Source organism: Rattus norvegicus, chromosome 18 (genome assembly GCF_021556685.1).
Source record: "Rattus norvegicus strain SHRSP/BbbUtx chromosome 18, alternate assembly SHRSP_T2T, whole genome shotgun sequence".
Taxonomy (NCBI): Eukaryota; Metazoa; Chordata; class Mammalia; order Rodentia; family Muridae; genus Rattus; species Rattus norvegicus.
Window position 1 is genome coordinate 12,686,566 of NC_141551.1, and position 26,275 is coordinate 12,712,840.

The 26,275-nt window shown below is 45.4% G+C and overlaps 1 protein-coding gene and 1 long non-coding RNA gene across 2 annotated transcripts in view; one reads left to right on the forward strand and one right to left on the reverse strand.

Annotated features, from left to right (window-relative positions):
• Garem1 (GRB2 associated regulator of MAPK1 subtype 1) overlaps positions 1-26,275 on the reverse strand; it is a 163,884-nt gene that overhangs the window by 80,268 nt on the left and 57,341 nt on the right.
• Positions 6,829-9,206, forward strand: LOC120098265 (uncharacterized). Its single transcript, XR_015642805.1, has 3 exons — positions 6,829-7,025; positions 8,396-8,489; positions 8,870-9,206. It is a non-coding gene; the product is annotated as an uncharacterized LOC120098265 (long non-coding RNA).

Sequence of the window (26,275 nt, forward strand, 5' to 3'; positions counted from 1 at the left end):
TTCTTTTTTTTTTTTAAAGATCTCTGTAATGTTTTTAGTTTTTAAAAGTGGTTCTATATTCCAACTGTTTCAAAAAAAAAAAAAAGTCCTGATTTTGTTTAATAAGTATTTCCTATTCTCTGGACGGTTCGGGGTTGTTGCTTCTCAGGCTGCGTTTCCCAAGTGTGTGTGGCTTGCTCTTCACGGCTGCACTAAAGGAAGACCTTGCTCAGAGTCTCACACTGTTGGTGTTCACATTGAAGAGGTCTGGGCACACAACGGGACTTGACGGTTGGTTGGCTCTGATGTAGAAGCTAACAGCCTGCTGTTTCATGAGTGGGCCCAAATGACCGTCTACAGTCCTTTTAAGGCAGGGGCTGTCTCTTCCCCCTAACCCTCCAATAAAAGATGCCCTCTGCCCAGAGTAGTTTTGGCTGGTCAATAAACATTCTGAAGCCAATCATTTGACTTCCACAGAGTTACTATTTTTAGTACTAGCAAGCTAACATGAAGTGGAATTAAAATATACTACTACGAGACAGAGTTTTACATCAGTATTTTATAATTTCCCAATACCCTAGCCAATTATTTTAGGGAAGACTGTAGCGATTCTCTCTCCTAGGCAAGTTTATAGAGTGCACTGTTTACTTCACATAAAATCAACACCAAGAGGGTAAACTAACAGGAAGAGATTAGATGGAATAGATCCAAGCAAATCATTCAAACATCAATATATTTTTATACCTGTGTAGAACTCCATTCTAGATGTGGTCCTGTATGTGTAGTGTTTAAAACAGATAATTTTCAAACAATCGCACAGACACACAAAACCCTTTGCCACCTTCAAAGCTACTACAAAATATGATGGTGGATTTGCGTGAAGAGCAGCACAGAAAATACTGGTCAGACACAGAGAAAGGCCAATACTGGACCACGCAACCTGGTCTTTAGGTCTCCCCCACCAGTTGTTCTGGTGCCTGCAGGACAGTGAGTGCCTCATTGGCTTATCTCTCCAGGGTGTTCTTTTCCATCCCAACTCATGCTCCTATGATGACTAAGACAGTCCATCTCTTACCACCACTCCTCCCCACAACCCTCCCAGAACCAAGCCTCACCTCCCCATGCCCTCCCCACTTTGTGCCTTTCTTTTCTTTCTTAAATAACTCACCAAGTCAGATCTGTGCTGCCCATATACTTGTGCCCTTAATGAAAACTGTCTCTCCCTTCACCAGAAGCCATCAATCATCAATGGCTCCTCTGTTAGGGGTGAAGGCTAATGCTAGGATACTGACTGGCTTGATCTTGTGCAGGTCTTGGGTAGGCAATCATAGCTGCTACAAGTTCACAAGTACAGTGGTCCTGTCATATCCAAGAGACACTGCTTCACTCCAGTCTTCCCTGATCTCTAGGTCTTACAACCTTTTCACTCCCTGTTCCAAGATGGTCCTGAGCCTTGGGGTGAGAAAATATGCTAGAGAGATCCCATGTGTGGCTGAGCACTCCTTTGACACTGTTTGCACATTGACCTGTTAGGCGTTTCGGTGTTAGTAGAACAGTAATAGTAGGCCTGTGAACTACCCAAACATGAATATTTGGTCAGATTTACAGTACCAGGCATGTTTCGTCCTGTGGAGAGGGCCTGTACAATCGGAAAGCAGGTGGTGACTCCTGACATCTGTGCCAGCACTGCACCCATGGTCTTGCTACTCTGCTCATTACTATGGTTCACAGAGGGGCAAGATTTGATGATGTTTCTTCATGGCAGCCCACACAGCACCTCCTTGTAGGTACTATGAATGCTAACAATGGCCAGTCTTGACTGTCAACTTGATTGGATTGATATGTGTCTAGGGAATTATTAAAGTATAACTCTGGTGTGTCTGTAATGGTTTTTAGAGACAATTCAATCACGAGGGTTTTGATCCAATGGACAGATTCATGATACGAATTTACTACTGGGAAGGGATGAAAGGCAGGAGATGGACCTCCATGGAGGAAGTGACCCATCACTGACGGTATGTTCCTGGGTGTTAGATCTTGCTCTGTTTCCTCCCTGTCCTCTGTTTTGTTCACGCCTTCCCCTTCGTATTAGACAGACATCCCTGAAACCCTGACACTTACTGGCAAGTTACTTACGAGCCACAATTATGGTTTATTCAATTAAGCAAACCTAAAATACTTCCTTCCATAAGCTGTTTGTGCTATTTGGTCACCACAATAATGAAACTAACAAAGGTACCTAAATGGGACAAATTATCTTCTCTCATTGTTGTTTTTTGATTGAAATAGAGTCTTACTCTGTAGCCCCAAGGTAGTCTTAAACATTTTATATAGCCCAGACCGGCTTCAGATCCTGAGTTTTGGGATTATAGGCATGGACTACCATGCTTGGCCTAAATCAAGTCCTTTATATGTCTTGGTAAAGAACTTTTAATAAAAATTTAGCATGTTAATAATCTACCAAATTTATAAATTAAATACATTTTAAGTTATATTTTCCTTTAATTGTTACATATAGCAGCTAAAATGTGATCTTCTCATTTTCTATACACCATCAAGGGCAGATTATAGATGAGAAAAGGAGAGATTACCAGGAGCCATGAAAACCTCAATGAAGAAATGAACGAAAGAGACAAATGCATATAGATCTAACCAAATAATGACTGAGCTTGTTTACTGAGACATGATCCCTGATATTGTGCAAGGCCTTGGTGATAACGTAACTGTATATTTACACTTCCAACTGCCCTTCCAGTTTTGGTTTCCAGAAAGTAAATTTCACAATATTTTAATTATTAAAACAAGCATGGATATAAATGAGAAAATGGGGTGCTTGTTAGACATGCACATACTTTAGAAATAGTAATAATCCTCTATTTATAGACTTGCATACCTAATTGTAAAACTGGAAATTCACTTCTACAACAGTGGAGTTTGTATTGGCTAGCTAAGATGTCTCTTTGAAGGAATCTTATGACAACTGTCATTTACATAATGATTTAATTCTTATACTTTCCTGCTTGTGTTCATTTATCAAGTTTGCTTAATTAGATAAATGGTGATTGCAGCTAGTAAGTAGGTTTGCCAGTAGGTTATTTTGGAAGATTAGTGCCAAGTCCAAATTGATTCCTGTTTTAACAAAAGCAGAATTATTCCTGAAAAACTAAAGCCTACCACAGTTTCTTCAGTGATATAAATGATTTCCTCTCTAGGGGGAAATGAGTGCGATATACTGTATGCTTTCAACACATTAATTATTTTAAGGAAATTAATAATTGCCTAGCCAGCTGTAGTCTGTGCCTTTATCCTCTTAGAAAGGCGGTGCTGCATTTGGTCTCACCTTGTCACTTTATACAACGAGTCCACTGCTCATCTGCATAGTTAAGTCAGAGTACTAACTGAACTTCACTGAACATCCTTGGCAGTTTCCTGACGCCATCACGGCTATTTATTTATTTATAATGTTTTAGTGAGGGATTCCTTCTGACCTGACGTGAGGACTCGCTCTGTTTCCATGCAGAACAAACATCCTTAGAAGCTGCTTCAGGATTTAGGTAAATCACACGAGGGCTCAGATCCCACTGTGGATTACGCATTCAGCTATGTTTCTCTACTCTCTCTGTTCAAAAATTGGTACCAACAATTGTTTTGTAGGACTGATTACCATGATTTTATTTTCTTATTTTACCAATATCATACAGTGAGTGTGAGGGGGAGAGAGGGCAGGTTAGGGAAAGAAAAAAAAAAGTAATCTTTCTAGTTTGTTGAGCAATTGGAGCAGAAGGATAGTCGAGTAGAAACATCCCATCATCATCACTACCATCACCACCATCACTACCATCATCACCACCACCATGAGCTTGCAATGGAGACCTGGGACTGGGATAAGTTAACACTCCAGCTCTGCTGGAAGGAAGCACCAATAAAGGGAATTCTGAATCAAGTTTGGTATACATGACAGATGTATTAGGTTCTGAACAGTGGGCACATGGCAAGATGACTGTCCAGACTGCATTTCAAACACGTGAGGGGAAGGTGCACACCTTTTGAGGTCTGAATGTGCTTGACTCTCCCTCAGGGAAGGGGAATTGCCAACTGTAGAGTTTTAAATACAAATTTATTCCCTTGAAAAAGCCCCTACTCCTCCAACACTGCTTTCCTTTCCCACCCAGGCCATCCTTCTTCCCTGGCTATAGAATTCTATCTAGGAGTCAGCAGGAACATCACCTCATAGTTCCCCCAGGTCTACTTGGTCTGGCTGTATTTCATAGCACTGTGCCTTCTCTCTACAGGCTTCTTATGCGTATAATGTCAGGGAATGCCAGTTCCTTTAAGGAAGGCTTGTGATTTTTCTGTGTCCCAGGGCTGCTGCTGGGCTTGCTATGTCCTCCCTCAGCAAGTGCTGCACCAACTAATTTAATTCTACAGTGGGGGAAACGTCAAGAGAGGGCAAGGAAGAAAAGGACCTTATATTGGGTATACTTATACATTATAGAGAGACTTCCCTGTTCTGAGATCCAGCCACTGAATACCCAAGGAGCTGGTAGACCAGTAGGCTACAACAGTGAAACTTGGTCAAGATCATTTTCCTTCTCCACTTTTCAGGAAAATCTGACCACCACTTAATAATAAGAGATTAACTCTGGTGAAAATCATTAACTATAATTTAGTGCCAGAGTTATACATGGTTATGCAACACAGGAGTAATTTTAAATTACGCTTGGTTTCCGGCAAGCTGGGAGGTCCACATACCGAAACTGGGTTGGCAATCTCGCAGCTGTTGAGAAAGTGCTATGAATACTCTGGAAAAACCAGCGGTGGAATGTAGGTTCTCACCGACAGAGCCTTTGTTGTCAATAGGTGAAACGCAGGGTCCATAAACCAATAAAGCCGCAATTTTACATGGACTGCTCAGCAAATAAAAAAAAAAATGCTTGAAATAGTGATAATTTCCTTAGTTATTTAAATGAGGATGGATGGATGGCAGGCTACATGACCAAGGGCAAACATTTAATCTCTACGAAGTCCCTCTCAACAACCAGAGCCATCTAGCAGCACTCGTGAATCTAATTGTCCACCTGCTTCATGTCAAACACAAACCCTGTCAAAATAAGGTGGGACAGTTTAATGCTTGACATACATCTAGGAGTCCTTCAGTTTCTGCAAAGCCCAGAAGCTCTTTACTTACAGAACCGAGAAACTACTGTTTCTAAACAGCATTTTAAAATACTGCGTAAAAGCAAGGCCTGGTATACGTGCTTGTTTAAAAATACTTCTGTGACTGGGGGCAGAGCCAGGAGGGTTTCACAAGTTCCAGGCTAGTATGGGGTACACAGTGAGTCCCAGGTCAGCCAGGCTTACCCAGTGAGAGCCCCCATCCCATACCGATTAACTTGCATTATGGATGTATGCTCCTTAACAGCTAACACAGGTAGGTGTTCCAGTCTTCAGTATAAACTCGCAGGTAACAAACATGGTGATACATTAAGCCGAAGAATCAAATTAAGTCTTGTGTCACGGGTTGGCACTCAGCATCTTTGTCACCTAAGCGTCCTTGCTGGGTCCTCTCTCTTTCACATGTTCCTTTCACTTTCTCCATACAAACAACATGGTAGTTTAATGGGATCTGGATTCCGATAAGAATCTGGGTCGGGTGGTGGTGGTCTACGCTACTAATTCCAGCACTCTGGAGGCAGAGGCAGGGGATGTCTGAGTTCAAGACCAGCCTGGACTACAGAGTGAATTCTAGGACAGCTAGGGATACATGGTGAAATCCTATCTTGGAAACCACCCCACCCCCACTCCCAAAGAACCAAGAACCTGCAAAACACAGCTCTGTGTAAAATAAAAAGCCCGACATTTATTTTAACACGTCTAAGAGGAAGCTCCGCTTTGTGAGTTAATCAGCAAGTGCTCACTGTCATTTTAGAAGGGGATGATGAGTCTGCCTCGGACCTGAGCAGTAAACCTGTTTTACTAGCCCCAGAGAAGGCTGCAGAACCCAACCACAGGTTTATTGCCTGATAGTTAGCGCTCTGTGAGGCTCCAGGCACACCCGAGAGGAACTGCATAGATTAAGGTCAGCCTTTGAGGATGTCTGGGAGAGAGTATCTTGATTAAGCTAATTGATGTGGTAAATTCCATCCTTGACCTTAGGCAGAACCAGTCCTTGGGCAGGGATCTTGGACGACTGAGAAGTACAAAGGGAGTGGAGCACTGGCTCTGGCTGGTTTTTGCTTCCCAAATGTGAGCACAAAGTAACAAATGGCAAACCTCCCGCCCTTTGACTGTTCCCACAAGATGGCCATGCCCTTGAACTGGGAGGCCGAATAAACCCTTCACACTTAAGCTGCTTCTGCCAGGGTACTTTGTTACAATAGGAAAGGAAACAAAGACAACTTTCCCAGTGATAGAGAACGCTTTCCGGAACAGCGAAGATATTAGGATCATAGCCTCAAGAGCCGGGAGAGAGCTCCTTCAGTGTGCAGGGTCCCACAGCAAGAATCTAGATGAGAATCCCAATGACCAGGTTTGCCTGGGAAATATTGTTCCCCTAGAGTTTTGAGTAGAGTTAGAAATGTCCTAAGTGAGACTGCTGAGTTTAAAGCGCACTGTCTTATTAGAGCGGGGTCCACTGGTTGACATGGGAGGAACAGGAGGAATTCCTACCAGCTCTCATGCACCCATTCGCAGACAGTGCAGGAGCTGCCAGGGAAGGGACCATCGTACTGAGACCGAGAGTGCTAAGGTTGAACAGGAAGAGGCTTCAGTAAATCCAGGTGGGGAAGTCACATGACCAACGGGAGGCCTCGATGATGAGATGGTGACACAGTCCACACAGAGTGCTGCAGACACACAGGCACACCGAGAAGGGGAAGGCGCTGCTTGGTGTGCTGGCAACTGCTCAGACAGTCTCTTGCCCCGGAGAGCTGTGAGAGCCTTTAAGGTGGACATAAGGCAGGAAGGTTCTCAATACTGAGCATCTCTGGCTACTCTGTGGGTGGTAAGGTTTGGGGAAGGAAGCTGGAGACAGTTCAAAGGCTGTGGTAAGTGAAAGATGCAAAGGGGTTGGAATGAGGGCAGCATTTTGAAAGCACATTTGATATGCAGAGAAGATAGAATCCAGGACCTTTCATCACAGGATGTGGAGGTCGAAGCTGTGGGAAGACTCCCAGTTTTCTGGCCTGGGTGTTGATGCCACCCAACAGGATGCGGGAAGATGGGCAGGCACTGTGGGGCGAGCTGTACTGAACTGATATTGGACATTCTTCAGCTCAGGAGGGCAAAGGACGGAGCCCAAGATGAATTCCAGCTAACTCGAAGCCACAAAGGTGGTGATGCTTGAGGGCTAGGATGGGCCAGGACTGGCCAGGACTGGCCAGGGCGGGCTAGGATGGGTTAGGATGGACTAGTGACCTTACAGAAACCTCCTGGAGGGAAGGGAAGAGACTGGAATTATATCTCTATATCTCAATCTCCCTCAGCATCATAATCATGTACAAAAAGGAAATACTATTTCTTATCATCAAAACCCGACCCTTCAACATAGCACACACCCCCCTTGACAAACAGGAGTATCTCTTACTTCTGAGAGGTACAAGGGACAACATTCAGCCTAGGAAAGAGACACACCTTGGCCACCGAGCCTCAGAAGAGAGAAAGCAATTACCCACTGGGAATGCTTCCAGAAGGTAGGGGGAGCTCCAGGCGCTACACCTGCAAGGCAAGGGCACCTGAGAGAGAGGGTGCTGACACACCCAGAGGAGCGACACCCAGTGAGTCATGGGACAGGGAGTTCTGCCCTGTGCAGCGTCCACACCCACCACCACAAGGGCAGCAACACACATAGCTCTCCAGACCGGTGCTTCAATGTTAAAGGGACTGGGAAGACTGGTTAAACTGGCCTGTCAGCTGAATGGCCACCAGACTTGGCTTGGGTTCACTCTCCCAGGAAATGGGGCGAGAGGTCAGAGCTATGGCAAAGAAAAGTGACTCTCGGAGAGTTCTGAGAAAGAGAGCTGGTCCTGGGATTGCTACTGTAGAAAACTGCATGCTTGGCACCTATGTATACATGTATGTATGTATGTATGTATGTATGTATGTATGTATGCATGCATGTATCTATTTACTCAGCATCTCATCTAGTCTAGGCTGGCCTTGAACTCCCTGCCTGAACTTCCCCAGTGCTATCTGCAAAGGAACACCAGTGTTTACTAGGCAGCTTCACTTTGGCCATAGTGTCTTCCCCTCTTCCTCTTCATTTGACCACTCCGTTCCATAGCAGTTATCAGAGCAGATGCCAGAGGGAGCATGCGGGATAGAGTGTTCCTATCCCACACTGCCTTCACTCTGTAGAGATTTACAGATTACCGTGACTCCTCTACTGCCTCAAATAAACCTGCTTTTGTTTTTTAAGTACAGAGCAAATGCCAACTAGTAAAAAGCGTACCAGGAAGATGTTAAGAAAGCTACCATCCCAGCCTGGGAGGCAGCTGCTTCCTGACTGTAATGTGAGTACTGCATCCTGGCAGAACCAGGTTCCATGTAGCAAGGGCCTGGGTCTGCCACTGTGGTCAGAGTGCCCATGTGGCCTCCCAACACTGACAGGCTGAAATCCAATCCTTATGTGATGTGAATTGGTGCTCTGGGTGGTGGTTAAGTTTATGAGGGTGCAGCCCTTGTAAATGGGACTAGTGCTTTTTAGAGACCCCAGAGAGAGCTTCACCTTCCCACTATGAGAGACTTCACAGGAAGAAGGTACACAGGTGTTTGAACCTGTCCTGCTGTTAGTCTGCTTTTTCCTTGATCTAGGACTTGCCAGCGCCCTGAACTCTGAGACATTTCTAAGTCACCCAGTCAATGTTTGGTTTTCTTTCTTTTTTCAATATAGCAGTTTGCATGGACTGAGAACCACCAAGGACCAACAATGGCCTGCAATTGATGGAAGCCTTGCATACCATGGACAAGGATCTGAAAAACACACCATTCGAAACTTCTCAGTGGTTTTCAGAGGGATAGGCCGATAGGGTTTATGGGTAAGAGTATTTCCTGCTTGGCTGGGCTTTTCCAAGAAACAACAGAACCCTCCCTCAGTGGTCATGACTCCTTCTAGTCACGATGACAGACTGAGTGGAACAGTATTTCCACTCCTGTTCCACATGATTTTTTTAATGGTAATAACCTATTTGAAGCTAATGTTTATTTTCAGTAAATTACTTTCAAAAATATTAATTTCTTCATGTTTTCTCAAGATTCTGGCCAATGACAGTGGCATGGTGACTTACTCACGTTTTCAAGGATATCTTTAGAAGCGAAGCCATTTGAAAACAAGAATCTGGAAGGTTCTAAGAGGAGCAGCTCTCATACAATACACTCCAGTTGCCCACAACTGTTGCCATGAGAAAATTACTAAAGTTGCTGCTATACACCATCTAGATTTCTCTGCCTCCAGAGGCAGAGGGAACCGGCACCATCCGCTTCTCTGCATACTAGATTCCTGCCAATGGTGCCAATCATGGAGAGTCTCTTTCACTCATCTTGGTAAATCAGTCTTGGGTGACTGTGGTCCTATATGTAGAAGTGCATGTTCACGTGTATGCATGCACATATGTGTGTATGTGTATGGAGGTCACAGATCAAAATTCTGTGAGCTCCCCTGCTGCCACTCACTTTGCCAGTGATTTCTTAAATCTCTTCACTGGCCTGGAGCTTGCCAATTTGTCTAGGCTGGTGACAGTGACAGTGAACCCCAGGAATCTATTCAATTCTACCTCCTTAGTACTGGGGTCACAGAGGTGCCAACACGCCTGGCATTTTCCATGAGTTCTGGGGATCCAATAGGTCCTTATGCTTGTAATACGGCAAGTACTTCACCAACTGAACTATCTTTCCAGTCAGTAGACCTTATAAAACTACGGGTAAATATTTCTGGCAAGCCAAACATGGTAGTTCACTTAAAACCGTAGTATTGGGGAGGCAGAATAGAGATTTCTGAGTATGAGGCAGGCCTGAGCTACATGGTAAGACTCTCTTAGAAATTTTTCTCTATGGGAAACCAGCGCATAGCATTCCATATAAGAAACTGATTACTTGGCGCTTGGTGCTCTTCCCGTGCACTGACAGGGTCCTTGAAGCCTGGGGTGTGATTTTAGCAGCTTTCTAAACAACAGAGCTATGACTTGCTGGGTTCTTGGGTGTGAGGTGTTTGAGCATCTGACGAAGACTGAGAATTCACATTCTAACTGCATACTTCTTATCGAATGTTTCATGTGTGGTCATCAATGATGCAGGGGATACCCAGGGAAGAGTGACACTCTGTAGAGGTAATGTGAGGACATGGTGTCATAAATGCCGTCTCTGTGCAGATGGCCAAAAGGCAGACTGCTTTCCCCACTGGGCCCCATCCTTTTCCCAATGCCATTTCTTGCAGAGGATAATAACCAGAGTACTTCCTCTGATTTGCACGTTCGTTTTCTAGATTGTCTGTGTTCCTGCATCAGTGAGTGGCCTTTGCTAGTGATCTTATCCTGGCTGACACAGGTTACTGGGATTATGTTTGAGTCCTAGCTTAAACCACACTGACAGTAATCGAGTGTTTGAGATTATGCTAGATCCTTTCTTGGATTCAGGCGGAGCAATTCAGGTCCAACACAAACAACTACTCACAGCATTTGATTTAAGCAGCACTCTAGAGACACATGCTCAATAAGACGGCGAGGGGGAAAGGAATGATATGAAGGTAAGAGGAAAGTGGATGGATGGTAATAAAAGCTGCTCCAAGGAGTGCATGCTTTTGAGAACAGCTTGGTTTGGTAGGTAACGTCCATGGTGATTTAATGACTGCTCACGTGTTCAGCTATGAAGGAACCTTCTACGTGCCCTGTACACTGAAAGTAGTGTAGGAAGGAATGCTAGGTTAAATGAACTATGCCTATGCACTTACGAGAAAGTGGCAGACACATATGGTGGCACTTTGCGCCCTCCCTTGCCAGACACAATAACGTGCTGGGTGATTTACAAGTAAATTCTTCCACCTGGGGGAGGGGTTGGGGCATTTCGGATGACAGAGATCAGATGTCATTTGTTTTAAGCACTAAAGATACCTATTCCAAAAGGTCTTAAGGGTATGCAGAACCGTGGAAATGTAGACCTAACGAAAGTTCTGCTTTATAAAAGAATTGTCCTTTGTAATTTACAAAGCTCCCACTACCGAAACATTTGCTATTCCAACTACCTGACAATCAAAGGTTCATTATAATGAAGATTTAGGAAAGAAACAAAAAGTAGTTTTGAAGTTGTAGAATTGGAAATGTGAACTGAAGCGGAAAAGACTAGAGTTGAGTAATTCTCCCCACACCTACCTTGAACACAACCCGAAACAGCGCTAACTACTGCAGGAACTGTGAATTGACCACCAGCCATAGAGACTGGCTTCTTCAAGTCATTCTTGACTCACAAGATCATTACAAGCAGGAGAGACATGCCTGAACCCACCTTCATCAATTTAAAAGAGCAAGACATGGAGATTCCGGTATATCACGGGAGCTAGTGAAGAGACCCATGGAGCTCTACCTCCTTAGTACTGGGGTCACAGGCGGTGCTAACACGCCATGGGCTAGTGGAAAGACCCATGGAGCTCTACCTCCTTAGTACTGGGGTTACAGGCAGTGCTAACACGCCATGGGCTAGTGGAAAGACCCATGGAGCTCTACCTCCTTAGTACTGGGGTCACAGATGGTGCTAACACGCCATGGGCTAGTGGAAAGACCCATGGAGCTCTACCTCCTTAGTACTGGGGTCACAGATGGTGCTAACACGCCATGGGCTAGTGGAAAGATCCATGGAGCTGGGGATTTGTTTGTATGGGAATGCCACACTGAGCTCTCTTCACTAAAAACAACTCCTCTGTACCAACTGTGAGTGAAAAAGCATTAGGAAAAGCAGTAATGACAGCTGAGGTCACTCGTTCAATGCTCAGCATAGTCAGCTAGATCCTAAGTGTCATCTAATCTTCGTGACAAGTGGATGAGCTCCGTGTTGTCATGCTTATTTTATAAATGATGAAAGTGAGGCACAGGGAAGTCATACACCATGTGGCAAAGCTGCTGGAAGACCATGGAGCTCCCTGCTTTTTTCCCCTGCTCTTGCCCTTTTCATAGAATTCTTACAGTAGCTGGAAAGAAGGCCATTATAGGGCCACAGAAGGACAAGGTGAAAGTGGGACCCTTCTCTTGTCCCTGCTTCCCAAGGCATCAGCACCATGGGTCTGTTTCAAGCTGCAGGGAGGGTATGCACTGCACCAGAGTCTCTCTGGCAGGAATCATTAAACTGACTCCAGTGGTTCCTGCCACCTGGACGCTGTGGCGGGAGTCACTTTAAAGGTGCCAGCCAAGTAGTTCTTGACTGGCCAATCTCATCACAACTAGGAGAGCTGCTCCTGAACCCAGTTAATGGTTTTGTAGTGGTACTGGCCAGTGTGGCACTAGACAGACACCAAGCGTGCAGACAGTTTTCAGGGCGCATGCAGCCTAAGACGACAATGAACTAAGCCAAACACACAATTATAAACTTAATATACTATGGGGGTATTTTTGATTGATTGGTTGATTTTTATTTATTATCTTTCTCTACGTGTGTGTGTGTGTGTGTGTGTGTGTGTGTGTGTGTGTGTGTGTGTACCTGCGCAAGTATGCATGCCTGCCTGGGCACATACTTGTATGTGTAGCATACACCAAGGCACATGTATGGAGGTTAGAGAACAACTCGTGCGATCTGGAGATCTCCTCATGTCATATGTGTTCTTGAGACTGAACTCAAACCTGACAACCTGAGTTGTCAGGTTTGGAGGGTTCCTGTACTTACTGAGCCACCTCGCTGGCCTTTATGTCAGATACCTGAGAAGAACAGACACCCCAGCACCTACGAGCCTTTCCAAGTGGAAGAGCTCTCATTGAGAACACTCCCTGTGAACACTGGTTGACAAGAGGTAAGGGTGATCTGGAAAAGCAGAAGGAAGAATTAAGCCTCTGTCAATATGCTCTAAGCCTTCTCCATGATTCATATAACCCAGCCTGCTCGGAAGAGACTGGGGCAGCCTTTCCAAAGTCCCGGGGCCAAGGAACAAAGGGCTGCATTGTCTGTTCCTTCCACTTGCACAATTTGCTATCAAAGGCTGTCCTCACCTGTTGCACAAAAGCAACAGCGTGAGGATGAGCTCATCCTTATGGGATAGAGACCAAGCCGGGAGGTTCCTGAGAACTGATTCTTGCTGCTGTGGCAGGACTCGGATTGGGTGTAGAGACTGCAAAGCTAGTTTTGAGTTTGAATCTCAACTCTCTTCCATACCTGGGAGGACCAAAAGCTGAGTCTCCATACCTGGCAGAGCACAGCTTCTGTGTTCCACGATGGTCAAGCCGCCACGTGAGGTACTTCCTGAGTGCTCCATGGGGGCCACTGTCCCCACAGTCACCTGCGCTCCACTCCCTATAATACTGCCCAGCGTCCAGGACGTGTCTGAGGAGTATCTGGGTAGATCACAGGCCTGCAGCAATCCTGCCTCACTGCCATCCCTCTTCCCTAACTTGACTCTTGATGCAGGTGCCTGAACTTAAGAGCAGAACAGAGCACTTGTTGAGGTGGCTTGGGAAAGACGAAGAAGCAGCACTAGAAACAATGGAGGTACACACTCGGGAGGAGCATGGGGAGCAGGGAGGATGGGGTTTCAAACCGCGCTTTCCTTGTGGACACGTGTTAAGTCCCTATGTGGCATTTACAGACTCGTGTCAGGCGGATGGCTCTCACACTCCGAAACAGGTTGGCTAGGCATTTATAGGCACTCCCCCTTTGGTAAACAAAGGAAGCAGGGTAAAAGTTAAGGACGGCTTGCAGGATGGTAAACAAAGCTTAACAGCGGAAGCGATTGCTCCACCACAGCCCCCTGAATTTTTCTGCCATGACAGGCTTGGCTGCTGTCAGTCTCAGTCAGAGTGTATGGAGAGTAACATGGACTTACAATCTGTTGAACTAGTTTCCCCCTCCCCCAACCCTAGTCCGGCAGCAACTGGTTGTTTTAGAAATAACCCTGACACTGATTTTCCAGACGATGTCTGATGTCTGCTTGACAGCCTGCATCGGAAGAGCGAGGGGAACATGGTATGTGGCAGACTATATAAAAGGGGTGATGCTCCAAGTTGGGGATTTAGCTCAGTGGTAGAGCGCTTGCCTAGGAAGCGCAAGGCCCTGGGTTCGGTCCCCAGCTCTGAAAAAAAGAACCAAAAAAAAAAAAAAAAAAAAGGGGTGATGCTGAGGAGGACGAGGTTAACTTTGACTAAAAGGCTTCTGGCTTCTCAGAGATCACAGTGTTTTATAACAAAAATCTCACTGTATGACTAAAAGACTTAATGTTTGATAATACCAGAATAATCCTGTTAAATGATTTCAATCATGTTTAATGACATTATTGAAAGATTCCATCTTGTTGCCAGAAGTTCTTTAAATTTGTTACTTTTTTTTTATTGACACACACATATGTATGTGAATGTGTGCACATACCATGGCGCGTGTTGGAGTTCAGACGACGACTTGTGGGTTCCGGAGACCCAGCTCAGCTTGTCGGCCTTGGTAGTGAGTGCCTTTATTCACTGGGCCTTCTTGCTGGCCTAGCATCATTTACTTTAAGTTGAAAAGCTTTAAGCAACAAAGACAATGACATAGACTTAAACCAACATAGACATAGACACGACAAAGACGTAAACTAATAAGTTTTGAAGACATATATAGTAATATAAGCATGTGTGCTTGGTAGGCAGAGAAGAGAAAGCCAGGGAGGCTGACTGGTCTCCTTAAAACTCAGGCAAATATTTCTTAGATTTCTCTCCCTCATCCTTATTCCTTATATATCTGGATATCACTTTTTACCTGCATCCCCCCCTGCCTCCCCTCCACCCCCCGGCCCTAGGGCTTTACTATCTTTCTTCGGGTTTATTTCAGTAACTTCCTAACTGGTGTTCCTTGCCCGTTCCTGACCTGTCTCACTCATCTGAAGATGGGTGGGGGCTTGCCCCTCATTGTCTCCTTTAGAGGGTAATTCTGCCTAGTATAGAAACCGCACCTCCTACTGATCTGCCTGGACTCCAAACTTCTGCACGGACTCTGACTAGCTTCCTAACCTTACCTACAAACACCCCTTCCCCTCTGTCTTACAAACCACAGACATTATCCTCACTGCTGTCGCAGCCCAGAGCTTTGTTCAAACCTGGTCTGGAGGGCATCTTCTGCTTGTGATGGTTGAAGGCCCTTGTCACCCACCCCTAGAGCAAAGCATTTCTCCTTACTACAACGGTTTAACAGAGGTTGGCCTGCAGTCCCAATACAGCACCCCTGCCTATCAGTGTCAGCGGGAGCTGCCTGTTTCAGGGCATCATTGGAACATGGCTGAAAGAAGTCTTGTTTCTGAAGGCTGAAATAGCTCCGTTTGGTTAAACTAATTCACTGAATCCGTATACCTCCCAGGTCTGTGCTAGATGCTTACAAGGTCATGCGACATACACAGGTGTGGCCACCAGGGGCCTTTAGAAACGAGAGGATAAGCTGGGCATAGTGCCGCACACATTTAAACTTCTGGAAGGCACAGGTAGGTGGATCTCTGTGAGTTCAAGGCCAGGCTGGTCTACATAGCAAGTTCCAGGACGGCAAGAGCTACATAGTGAGACTCGGTCTCAAAATAATAAAAACAAATCAAATAAACACCCCCTCCCCCCCAGTGGAAGAGTTAGAGCCAGAGAAGCCCTGGGCACAAACTGCTGCGGAGATTCTGAAGAGGAGGGGAAAAAAGATGGCCTCCCCAGTGCGTGGAAGGAGGGAGAAGGGGCTGGAGGACAACAGCATTTGAGGGAACAGTGCAGTTGAACAGTGGCTGGGATGTGTGAGTCCTCTACACAAGAAACAGAGGACCGTAAGTCATGTCAAACCTGTATGAGCAGTGCCAGCTTTGTGGGGGACTTGAGGGTCAGCAGGAGCTGAAGGTTGTATTCACATGGGAGACAATGCTAGAAACGTCTGACCAGCAGTTAGGATAAGCAGAGCAAAAGTAACCCGACCTTTACATAGAACCCCCAATGAGAAAGTAGGGTTTCCAGGGCAGGTGACATATCAGGTGGCGTGTGGCAGGACTGAGGAAGTGTCACTAAGAAGACAGGAGTTTTGGGCCAAGGAGGAAAGCCAGGGTGAACGAAGCCCAGCCTGGTGTCCAGTTACAGAGAGAGGCTGAGACCCTGAAATGGGGTATGCAGGACTACTAGGACACTTGCCACCCGGGGTGGAAACCCTTAGCTGAAGGACTGGAACGTTCGCGTCTATGACCTACCGTGCTTCATTTCCTGACAAGGACTTTTAACGTCTGTAGATAAAATCTCTGTGTTTTGCTTGCTTTACACTCACTCGTTGGCCTGAGTCACTCCGAGGGTCAGAGCCCAGGATGTTCTGTAAATGAGTTCTGACAAGCTGGGGGGACTGTGTCATATACGCCCCACTGCAAACTAATATGGCAGTGTCTGAATCATCCCTCCTCTTGCATCCCACGGAAGGCGTGAGCATGCTACGCTCGGTTTGCTGTTGTTCTGTGTCTACTGACAACTACCAGAAGGGTCAGTCAGTCTTTAGAGAAAGCCACCACTCAACTTCCCTGGGTAGTGAGTCACAAAGGCATTCAATGATTCTAATCCCAAGAAACGGCACCCAATGACTTCGGGGAGTGTTATTAGCATCGGACTTGGTTGGAAGGTCTGTTTTCTCCAAAGAGAAAAAGCTCAAATTTACCCCTAGAAGCTAAAAGGGAACCTTTGAGAAGAGCAGAGGTACAAATCCAACATGGAAATCAAATTACGAAGTGAGATGCACATGTTCCCACCTGAGCTATAAACACTCCATTAACAGCGAGGGCACAGGCGGCTTTTCAAGCTTTCCACCCACACTGATCACATTACGTCATAGGTTACACTGGACTGGACCTGGACTCAGCCCCTTCCAGCACCAACTTTCCACTGAGTACCTGGACAGAAGAGACTGAGCGCAGCAGCCAAGAAGATCTGAGCCCAACATGCTACTCCTATCCTGAGCCCCACATAGCATCCCTGTTCTGAACCCCACATACCACCCCTGTCCTGACCCCCCCCCACATACCACCCCTGTCCTGAACCCTACATGCCACTTGTGCTTCGTGTTAGAAGTGAATTTCTTCCAATCCTAGGGTTCCTGTTTGTAGACACAGTAGACAACTGACAGGGTGTACAAGATTAAACAAGCTGAAATGGGGAAGCCACAACTAAGAGAGTTTATAGCTTTTATTATAGTTTTATTAAAGGTATCTCCTTAGTATTTATAGAACCATCAAGGAAAGTCACATTGCATGATGTCAAATAACTACGAATATATTGGTTCATAGTCTCTTTCCATATCTTCCATTAAAAAGCATTTTATATATCTATATCAAAATCACATTTATCTTTTAATAATACTTTGTTAAGAATTAAGAACAATTCCTATTACAATCAGGACAGCAACATCACATCCAACAAAATCAGTAAAACATCATGCTAGCCATTATTACTGGGGTTGAGGAGCAGGGACTGAAGCCAGGGCTCACCCCCAGTGTACCCTAGGTTATTATTTGAAGCAATGAGAAGTAGATTAGCCATGCTGAAACTGTATCAAGGATTGGTGGCAATCTTCAATTTATTCTTTCAGGAAAGTAGATATTTATGTAATGTTTCATTCTTGCTTTGAGTCAAGTATTAATCCCATCTGACCATATATAAGTACAATGGGCTGGCAAGAGTGTCAGGAGGCATACTAAGAGTGGGCTTTGGTATGCTGTGAGAGAAGAGGTGGGAGCAGCTTTTATTAAAACTCTCTCTCTCTTTCTCTCTCTCTCTCTCTCCACACACACACACCTGTTTTCCCTTCAGGCCAGGTATTACCCAAGGAGGGTAATAACCTGTCCATCTCTAATGCAGCACAGAAAGTCCTGTAAGTAACCTATAAGTAAGCTTCCTATGCCCTTGCTTCTCCGAATAGGAGCTGGCCACAGTCCTCTACCTTGTGTGACTTTCATTCTAGGAGGAGCCCTGCCCTCCTCTTGGGGAAAAGATAGGCCAACCAGAGGTACCTAGTTAAAAGATATACCTGTGTGAGTAGTGTCTCCTGCCCCAGTCCCTGCCCTTTATGACAGTTACATTCACCTGAGTCCAACCATGAAACTGGGCAGCCTAGACAGCCCTTCCATCCATCCGGCCACATAAAACTAGAGCAAACAAATGTTTCTTTTGTCAGTGTCAGCATGACTCTGAGGTGTGAGGACAGAGCCCTTCTGCTGGTGATTGCATTCCTTAGTTTCCTTCTCTCTCTTGAATTACTTCACTCAGCCTAGACAGTCTTCAGGCTGCATTATTCTCTGAAAATGAAATAGTAAAAGCCTTTCATCCCTCTGCCCTCCTGTTTCGTTTGACACGAAAGTCTTGATGAAAACAATCAGTCCTCGCCTGCTGTGCTCATTGGCCCCTCCCTGCTAACTCCACTGCCATTGGATTTCCCAGTTTGAGCCTTCAAGAATCCCAGGCTGAGGCTCACGTGCTCCCTGATGGCAGGCAGCAGATCTTTTTCCAGGCCCCCAGCAATGGGCAGGAGTCCAAGCTTAGTAATAGCCCATTCTTGGGCCTTGGTGCCCTAGAAGCTCTCCTTGGGTAGTCACACAGAGCTGGGCTGTGACTGCCAATGACAGTGAGAAGGTGACCACTGATGTCATCACTTACTGCTCTTCTGGAGTCAGAACGCTAGCTGAACCCTAAGGAAGGGCTAGCCAGCTACTAGCTACTTCTAACCAGTCTCTCTTTTCTAGAATAGATAGATGGCACTGTCCACACAGAACGTGCCTTCTAGACCTTTCCAGGAGACCATAGGGAGGGAAGGCCTGGAGCCATGTATGCTAGCTTCAAATCATAGTTACTGGACGGGCAACATCACCAGAGACTTAACATTTTGCATTTTTGCAAAATGCAAGTACAGAACAGACCTAGCAGGTTTGTTGTGGACATCTGTGAGGCACTACCAGGCTGAGGAACAGCCCAGAGAATGATAAACACTACCTACGGTTCACTTGTCAACTGCGGGCGGGCACGCCAGTCGTGGCTGCTGCTCGTTAGTTTGATTCTAGTAATTATTAATGGCGAGGCTGGCTGGGAGAGATGCTCCTTGGCCTGTTACGGCGGCTCTCTTTTCAAAGGAAAGTTTGCGATTTTCCATTTTTATCATAGCTTTCCCCTCGTGACAGAAAGTATACAGAACGCGGTTCAACACTGGCGATTGCTTCTGTGAGCGGATGATTCACGCTAATTAAACCTGTAACTCAGGAGAGTGAAATTACTTGTTTCAACATTTCCCTTTGTTCAGTAATTATGATTCAAGGTTATATTAGATAGCGTACTATTATAATTTTGTCGTGAGTGAGACACTGTACATGTCACGCCTTTGAAAACAGGCACTGGTGCGTCAGCCCAGGTGCTTTGTTGATGAAGGGCAGTGCAGCCCCCATAGCAAGTCCAGCAGGCACGTGTGCATGCTTCCCTCTCTTTCTACACAGGAAGCGGCTCAGAGAGAAGGCTCTGCGATCATCCCGGCTTGTTGGAGATTGACCGGATTTGCAGCAGGGTGGTAATTTAAAAATAGAAGCCAACGTGCTTGGAGTTTATCTCAGACGCTTACGTCCAGGAGCAATCTGTTACCCACAGTGACAGCACGTGGTTCATGGAGGGGTGTGAATTCTCATGAGCATCGCACAATCACACTACCTGCCCAGGCAGTGGAACAGGCACACAGGTACCTCTCGTCCAAGCCAGTCTTCCTCTCCTTTTCCTTCCACTCCTCTGCTCTTGTTTCATGTCTATACTGGCATCGAGGCTATGGGCTCCCACGTGCTAAGCAAATGCTCCCCACTGAGCTATCCCCATAACCTATTTACTTTGTTCTCTGAGACAGGGTCTCACTATGTAGTCCAGGCTGGCCTTGAATTTGTAATGGTCCTACTTCTGCCTTCTCTTTAGCATCTGGGGATTAGAGGTCCAGCTCACCAGAGCCAGGCTCACCGACTTGTTTTCTTAAAGCCACGTCTTGACATGCTTCTGTTCTGTTTGGTAGTTGTTGGTCTTTAGAGACAGGGTCTCAGTATGCAGTTCAGACTGACTTTGAAGTTGCTATATATGACTAGGTTGACCTTGAACTCATGAACTTCTTACTCAGCCTCCCTTGTTCCAGACATGGACCACCAGGCCAAGTTGATAGTTTCCTTTTGCTTCTCTTGAGAGGTAAACATGAAGAATCCCTTGCTTCAGAGGCTTTGTGTGTTGAGCCATTTATAAAGTTAGACATGTAGGCTAGGTGTGGCCAGTTGGGAGACAGAGGTGGGGAGATCTCTGTGAGATCAGATCAGTCTGGTCCTCATAGTGAGTTCCAGGACAGCCATGGCTATGGAGAGAGACCCTGCCTCAAATAACAAAACAAAACAAAGTTAGAGCTACGGCAATCTCCACAACATGGTCTCAGGGAACATGTCTCCGTTTCACAGAACACGAGACAATAAACACAGTTTCAGATGGTATGTCAGAGCCAGGTCTGTGTGTGACCCTAAGCATGGATTCAATTTAAAGGAAACAGATGTCAAATTATGAATACTAAATTAGATTTAAGGCTGACTGGGGTGGGTCACACAAAGGAGATGTATTTTTGAGGTAATAATTTGAGTCAGTTAGATTAATGACTGAGCTGCAAAGAGAAAATGCATTCAATAACTTGTCATATAAACTGTGAAACACAGTCACTTATCCCTGGGAGCCTTGGCTAGAATTAAGTTGTAGGAAGGTGTTTAAGGACTTTTAAGGATGGATGTGTTCAGTTGGGTAAGTTACAGAAAGAGGCGCAGGGTGGGCGCACAGTGTGTCCGGGCAGGGCTGAATTTTGAGCCGGATGTTCTAAAAATGCAGAATCATGGTTTCCTAGGAAACCTTTGCCCATGGGGTTGTGATGGGAAGGTAGAAGGTTAAGATAAAGTTTATCTGGGATGCCTTTTGAATGCACTTATATGAAAGTAGCCACCTTCTTCCTGAACAACCGCTGCTTTTCAGAGCTTTCTCTACCATTAGCAAAACACACAGCGCTGATTGTACACGGTCTCTCAGAACTGACTGTTACCAAAAGAACTGTTTCCAGAAGAAGCCTTTGTCTGAAACATGTTGAATTACCTCAGAAGTCAGCACAAGGAGTGTCCTACAGATAGATGGATGCCAGAGTGCAGACTTCTGGATACGGTTGGCTCCTTTCAATGCTGTATGGAATTGTTTCTTTTCACATGAGACATTTCATGAGAATCTCAGACAGAATATGGAATGACTCAGAATTGGAACCTCTTAACAATGTTGAGGTTGGAAGCAGAAGTGGAGGCAGGAGGATCTCAACTCAGAGGCTACCATGGGCTATATGGTTAGACTCTGTCTAAAAACAGAATCAGAAAAGAAGAAGAGGGGGAGGAGGAAAGGAGGAGGAAGAGGAAGAAGAGGAAGAGGAAGAAAAGCAGAGGCATAGTTTCACCCCTTTCTTGGCTATGTGTGTCACACGGTGCCCAAACCCATGGGACTCCATTTACGAAGAGCATGAACTGAGGAGCAGTGCTGTCATTCCTCCTGCTGAAGCAGTATACTGCGGCATCAGACAGAAAGCAGGGCACACTCGGCCAAAACACAGGGAGCATGTTGTCCAGAGAGAGCAAGCAATTTGAGCATTAGCGTAAGTAAGAACAGTAATCCGAAAATCCGTGCTAGCCACCACAGGCAAGGAAAGCAATGGGGAAGTAGGGAAAGGTTTTCTTTACAGCAGCGGTTCAGACTGACACAGCCTCAGCTTAGGTGCAAAGCCTAAATTCTCACTGCACCAGAAGGACAAGGTCTACGGCTGTACAGAGTGAAATGGAGGGGCCAGAAGATTCACAGGAGGAATAGCATTGTCAGAGAGACCAGAAGTCTCCTCTTCAAAATTCCTAGCAATGGTACTGTCTGTCTGTCTGCTTATCTATCTTCTATCTATCTATCTATCTATCTATCTATCTACCTACCTATCCATCTATCTATCTATGAACCTATCAATCTATCTATCCATCTATCTATAAATATAGATACAGTGATGAAATCAACTTAATCCAGTGATCGGAACTGGTCTGATTAATAACAGACACAAGGCCATTGACTTCCTACAGACACATAGTCACATACACAGTAACCTGGTACAAAGTGCACAAGTGGAATCTGATTGGGAAGTGACAATCTATAACTCTTAAACATGCCCATACCACCCAACGCAAAGACAGCCAAGAACGGTGAAGACAAAAGCAAGCTGGCGAGACCTGATGATGAAATGCGCTAAGGGGTCTACGTGATCCTGAATAGGACACAGGTAATAAAGGACATAGGTGACAGTGACAACACAGAACTCTGTGCCAGTTGTATCAGAGACTGTCCTTGTGCTTTAGGAATGCGTGGTGACTCATTAGGGCACTGTGCTGTCTGCTCCCCAATACTCAAAGTCAGGGTAGATGTGTAGGTGTCGGAATGCACATTTGGGCAGAGGAAGAACGATAAAACAAACAATCAAGTGAAAACACCAAACTGGGCCAAACCGAGCGAACGGTGTAAGGGTGAGGCCTTGAGACAACGTATAGAAGAAACTATTCAAGAACTCTCAAAATACCATTGCCTGAAGAATAGCAACAATACCAGCTAACATGCCAGTGTGGACGGGGCAAATCCCACATGGTCTCAGCCCAGGAAGAGCTACGGGTGGCCAAAAGCTGCTGAGAGAGGGAGAATCTGCCTTTTCCAGGAGCAAGCTCCCACAGAGACTGCGCAATGGAGGTCAGGTCCATACACATATACACTTGACAACGCTAAACGGACTTAGGAGGGACAGCACACGCATACGCACACATGTACACAGACATTATATATACGTGCACGTACATATATTATATATACATATAGTGTATGTGTATATATACACATGTATTGATAACTAAAGGTGGGAACATGAAGGTGGGGTGCATAGGAGTAGTGATGGGGAGAGGAAGGGTGGTAGTGACGTAGATGCAGGGCTCATGTATGAAGTTCTTAAAACAAAATTATTTTAAAAAAGCAAAAACGGTAAAAAAACAAAAAACAAAAAACAAAAAAAAACCCCAAAAATAGAGAGTGACACGCTCACACACAGACTAACAAAACCAAACTGCACAACAGCCAGAACAGCTTTGAGGCCTATTCTGCCCTCATCTGCTTCAATGACCAGAAAAACAGTTCACCTTTTGTTTAGTCCAAGATGGGAGCTTGGAACTCAGAAACCTTTCATTGGAATGGCTGCCATGATCCTACTGGTTAATCTTTGTGGAGTGCTGGAAAAGCTCTAAGCAGTCTCAAGGGTGTCTCGCTTGCACAGCCTCTGGCTTCCTCAGCACAAAGGTGCTCTCTCTATCTCACTGACACAGTAAGAAACCAGGGTTTGCCCAAGCAACAGATGAGTAAGTGGCAGAAATCAAACAGGGAGGACCTCGAGGCTGGCAGGCTTTGCTACTGTGAACTACTTATTAGGCTTCCCCCGGGAATGAACGATGAATTCCAACTTAGCTGACATCCTGAAGCTAATAATACAATAGAAACACATGCCTGGGGAGTGCATCCTCTGCTAATTACAGCCAGAGCTCAAATAAGCAAGAACAATGGGAGCGATGGCTTTTCTTCCCACACTACACTTTAAGGCTCTTTCTTCCGAGGGCTGAACTTTGTAATAAATCTCTTCTTGGAAACAAACAGTATGCCGCTGCAAACTACGCATGGTGGGGCACACATATATCTGTGTAGGCAGGGGGATGGTCTGGGCCCAGAAAATTGATATAGGCCTGGGAAACAGTGAAACTTTGCCTGAAATCTAAGAAAACAGTTTACGAATATGCCACACAAACCACTGACATGATCATATCTAAATTAATAAATCTTAGTAGAATATAATATATTATAATTACAATATAATATAAGCTTCTTGCTGAAGCAATTGGAGGAAAGCATCAGAAGCCTGAGACCCACACTCCCCCCACCAATCCCCCCAACCACCCCCCACCTCCTGCTGGTCTGACCATAAATGACTTCAGGAGGCACTTGGTCTCATATCAGGTGTCTCTTTCTTTAATTTGTTTTCTATATGTTAATGTAAAGTGGTATGACCTTAGTGTCCCCGCTCCTTAATTTAGCCTTGGCAGTCTGTTTCATTAAACATTATCCATATCTTTGCAACAAGTGGCTTTGCAGGCATCATCCATCATTCCTCATACAGAGAATAAGTGTCTGAACACGCCACACCTTTCTTCCCAGTGGAAGATGGATAGTCATTAATATAAAAGTATAAGCTCAAAATAGTAATGTCTGCTGTTGTTTGGGGGTGGGGATCTTACCATTCGGCCCTGGATGCCCTTCTCCAACTTTAATTGCATTTTTAGCCGTGGAAATCCTGATGCCAGTCTCATGCAACCATTTAGACCTAGGCCATCATTGAGACCAACTGAAGGAGAATTTGTACAGATAGGACTCAGCGACCAGTCTCTCCAGAACAAGCTATTTGATCCCACTGTGTAGCCAAGACTTTGATCCCTGGACCGAACACCCATTTCCACAAAGAAGTTCAATTGTAGACTGTTAGAAAAGATACACGAGGCAGGGTTGTCTCCAAGACAGGGTTTCTCTGTGTAGCTCTGGCTGTCCTGGATTTCCCTCTGTAGACCACATGGCCTTGAACTCCACCTGAGATCCTTGAACTCCACATGGCCTTGAGATCCACCTGCCTCTGCCTCCTAACTGCTGGGTTTAAAGGCGTGTGCCGGCACCGCCCAGCAAGAGACATTTTTCATCTCATTTGTTAAGGAATGTTTACTTAACTGGTGAGTGAGGAAGGCATTTGTGAGCAGGGAAAGCAGCAAGGGAATGAAGACAAGTGAATGTGGCATGGAGTCAGCCGTCCAGAGCCAATCCAGGACTCCACACTGGAGGAGCGGCAGGCCAGAGGCAGGCCAGAGGTTGAGCAGGGGGAGGTGACTGACATTCTACAGTAGAATGTCCCCTCGTTAGAGAAGATAAAGATTGGAGAAATAGGCAGAGCTCTGCAGGCCCAAGTCTAGGCAGGAGGGGTCTCCATTGAGGTTTGAGAGAACGACCTTCTGGGAAGACTGGTTTGACAGAAATGCTCACCGTGTTTTATAGAAATTTCTAAAGTTCGAGTTCATCAACAGAACACAGCCTGGTAAAAACATTCACGGCAGCAATTTATTTCTTAGTTTTTCATAAAGAGAGAAACCAGAGTTTGAGCCTGCTGAAAATAAAGCGGACTTGTTGTGGGTGGGAACCTCTTTGAGGAGAATCTGGATGACCCAGACAGCTTGTAAATTCCCCACTCCTATGAGCGCTGCCCAGTTGCCTGCCTTCTAGTCTGATCAACACAGCACCTTCCCCAGGCTCCTCTACTCATGTTCCACCATAAAGCCCACTCAAGCAACTAAGTAGCTAGCAGAATTAGGAAAAACCAATTGTGGGGCACAAGAGTTCTCTTTCCTATGATATTTCTGAAAGGTTTTTCTCCTGTTTTTAAGTTTGGTGAGCAGCTGAAGAATTCTAAGAATTAAAAAGGCCACAAAGGATGTTTTACTCACTAGATACTGGTTGCATGAAAACCACTTGCCTACTATTTGTAGAACATGGTAAATTCTGTTTTCAAATAGTCTGCTAAGCAATGGAGATGTGTCTGCCAAAGCTAACACAGCAGCCCAAGTCACACAGTTTATGGTTGGCTGGATAAGATATCCTGCTATAACTTTAAGAAAAGTTGAATAACAGATAAGAAGTTAATAACCTTATATAACAAACTGTAAAACCAGAAGATAGCAGACGGTGATGCATTTGGTTTTAAAAACCGATTTATAATCTAACCCTACTGAAAGTTTATTGAAGCAAATAGAGCACAAGTTTTGTTCTGACCACAGGATTCACAACACTGTGTTCAATGGCATCCCGGATCCGAATGAAGTTCAAAGTAACTTAATCTGAACAATGAGGTCAGGGTCTGCTATGTCCTAAAAGACTAACTGGGGGGAGGGGCAAGCCCAGGCACCTTAACCTCTAAACGGATACTTTTAAACTCAGGGAACGCTGTGCACTTGTGAAATGGC